Genomic DNA, 2,845 nt, shown 5'->3' with positions numbered 1-2,845 from the left:
GCTTCTCCTGCGCGGTTGGCTTCTTCATTCTCTCGCCACTCTCTCCCCCTCAGTGCTCCTCAGGGCCTCCAGCGCTGCAACGGCATGAGGGGAAGGGCATTAGTGAGAGAGACCGACAGGCAGAGAACCCACTGGTAGCTTATGTGCTGTTACGCTGGGTACTGGGGAGAAACGCATAGCGGCACATAGCTAGGTCCGAAACCCATCGGTGGCTGTTTGTTCTACCCTGACTTTAGCATTTGTCTGCGTGTTTGGTGCTGGATTCCAAAGTCCTCTCTTTACCAGAACAGCTACCACATGGGCAATATCAGGACAGGCTTGCCCCACGCTGTCCCACCAGCTTAGCTCAGCTCTGATGTGGAAGAAGCAGCTCCCATGAGTATGGGAAATTCCTTCTCCATGACCTGTTCTGGCCTTGAGCTGTGGCCGCTGACCAGAGCGCCCCGGGTCTCGGCTATGGGATGGTGATGTGGGTGGGGTAGAGAGACACAAAGGGAGAAGGTGCAGGCCTCTAGGACAGAGGGCAATTCACGAGGTTTGGGGACAAAGCTGCAAAATGCAATACCACTTTGACAGATTCCAGAGGGTGTCGGGCATGCCACTCCCCCCAGTTTCATCCAGTTCATTAAATGCCCTGCCATTTGGCAAAAAGGCAGCATCGTATCTGGGAAATGTTTGCTGTTCTCCTCCAGGCCCCCTGCTGATGGTGACCTTCCAAGATAGGCCTGGCCCAAAGATAGCTCCTTGTCCATCCCGCCGCAAGGCATTTTTGCAACGTGTTGCTATGGATGTGACTTCTTGGGGCAGCTCCAGTGGAGATTTCTATGGGCTTCCATGGATTTAGGATCTGAGACCTAGCGTCTCATCTCAGGGTGAGCATCTAACCCCGAGGAGTCATAGCTACTTGCTTGAGGACCAATTCCCTTTAGCATCACTGTATCCGAAACCACGCCCGGCTGCTACCTTGCTCCTTAATTGTGTGGCACCCTTCCCAACCCTCCCTCCTTTGCTGCATGGATGCTCCTACCCACTGACTGGACCTGCCATGTACACAGAGGAGTGGACTCATGTGCTCTGGATGGGGTGCACAGTCCCAAAAGCCACTATCTAGTATGTGCTCGCTCTGCACAAACCTAGTGCGCCCAGCTTATTCCTTTGGTCCAGGGTTCTTATTGCTGAGGAAATGAAATGCTCAGTAACAACAAGGGGAACAATTTGTCAGCATCGCAGTCCTGACTGCCAAATCAACTAGACAAACAAACAAAAAAAAACCAGACAGCCGGAAAACCAAACAAACCAATAAACTGTTGAAGAAACATGTATCACTTCCAACCAAGGTCAGAGCTCTGCAAAGCACAGCTTCCATTTAGGCACCAAAGTGGTGAGAAAACTGGGCCAGGAGCATCCCTCTGGGAGTGGCTGGGTGGCAAGTGCTTTGTAAAGGTCACTCTCAAGGGAGGGTGCTAAGCACTTGACAATTTGGTCCTGGGCATCTTCTTTTCCTGGGGCTGGTACCCGATGTCCAGTCCAGGCAGGCAAAGAAATCCTCTTTCACAACCATTTCCCAAGTGCATTAGCACATAGAGAAGGGCCCCTTTATCTGTCTAACATGGCAGCCTGTCCCTTTAAGGGTCAGCTGGCCCTCTCCAATTAGCCCCCTCTGTGCCATAATTAGCTGCCTCTCCTTCTGAGGAGGTGGGACTAATGGGGCCATTTGTGAGTACGGTGAATAGCTGTGCTTTGTAAAAAGAGAGAGAGAGAGAGAGAGCACAGTTGGGGGAGCAAGCTGTGGTAGCAACTGCAGAAACCAGGTATTTCTGGCAGGGTGTGCCACCCACAGGGTGCAATGGAGGTCCCTGGGAGAAGCTTGTGGACTACATGGGGAGGAAGGCAGTGGGGAAAAGCTGCTAGGAGAGAAAGAAGCCTATGGGGAGAAAGTGCCCTGCTAAAGGAGCAAGAACTCTGCAGGCCTGTGGGAGTAGGGGTAAAGAGCAGGGAACTCCAATGAGCAATAGACTGTGAGAGAGACTCCAAAGGAAGCATCCTGGAATCCAGCTTTCTCTAAAGGAGACAGAAAGCCTTCAATATAGCCTAGAATGGGCTTAGTTCTCTGCCCCGAAGGTGGGTGGAAGAACAAGACTTCTGTTATCCTGGAAAGGGCCTGAACTTGAAAGGTGACCTGGCTGGAGGGCTGGGCCCCAGGAGATCCAGGCTGTTGGAGAACCAGCTTGGCTGACAACTAGGTGGTGCTGAAATAGAAGAATCCCTGCATTCCTGTGTCCTGATTTGAGGGTTGCTCTGGTGGTGAGTACCCCCTATTGCAGTCTGCCACTAGTGGCAGCCTTTATTTACACTGTATTGGTTCTGCCCATAAGGGATCTGATACTGGAGCAGTCTTAGTGAGAGACCAGAGTCTCCCATCCATCTGGTGGCTGGCTGGGTCAGCATTTTGCTCATAACCAGATCTGACCTCAAAGCAAGACCCTCATGGCCCCTTGGCAGGGAATGACCCAATAAGGGGCATCCTGTGGTGGATTCAGGAGGAGGTGTGGTGAACCTGTCTTCTTACCTCGTAACAGATATTTCAGGAGGGATTTGAGTGCCCACCTGGAATGGATGCTCGGTAGGAGCTTTGCTTTGTGAGTCAGCGTTTCCTGCTTGCTTGATTGGAGGCGGGGTTGGATGAAGATGGTGAGTTACAAGGTTCAAGGCCTTCTGTGTGCTTGGTTTTGTATTGGTAGTATTTGTATGTGTAGAGGCTTGTAGGGGCTTTGTGCTGGGAGAGAAGCTGAGCCCTGATTAGGGGGCGGGGCTTCACTGACTAGGGGTCCTATAAAGGTAGCAG

This window comes from Eretmochelys imbricata, chromosome 8, assembly GCF_965152235.1.
Source record: "Eretmochelys imbricata isolate rEreImb1 chromosome 8, rEreImb1.hap1, whole genome shotgun sequence".
In the NCBI taxonomy this organism is placed as follows: Eukaryota; Metazoa; Chordata; order Testudines; family Cheloniidae; genus Eretmochelys; species Eretmochelys imbricata.
This window is presented reverse-complemented; position numbering follows the sequence as displayed.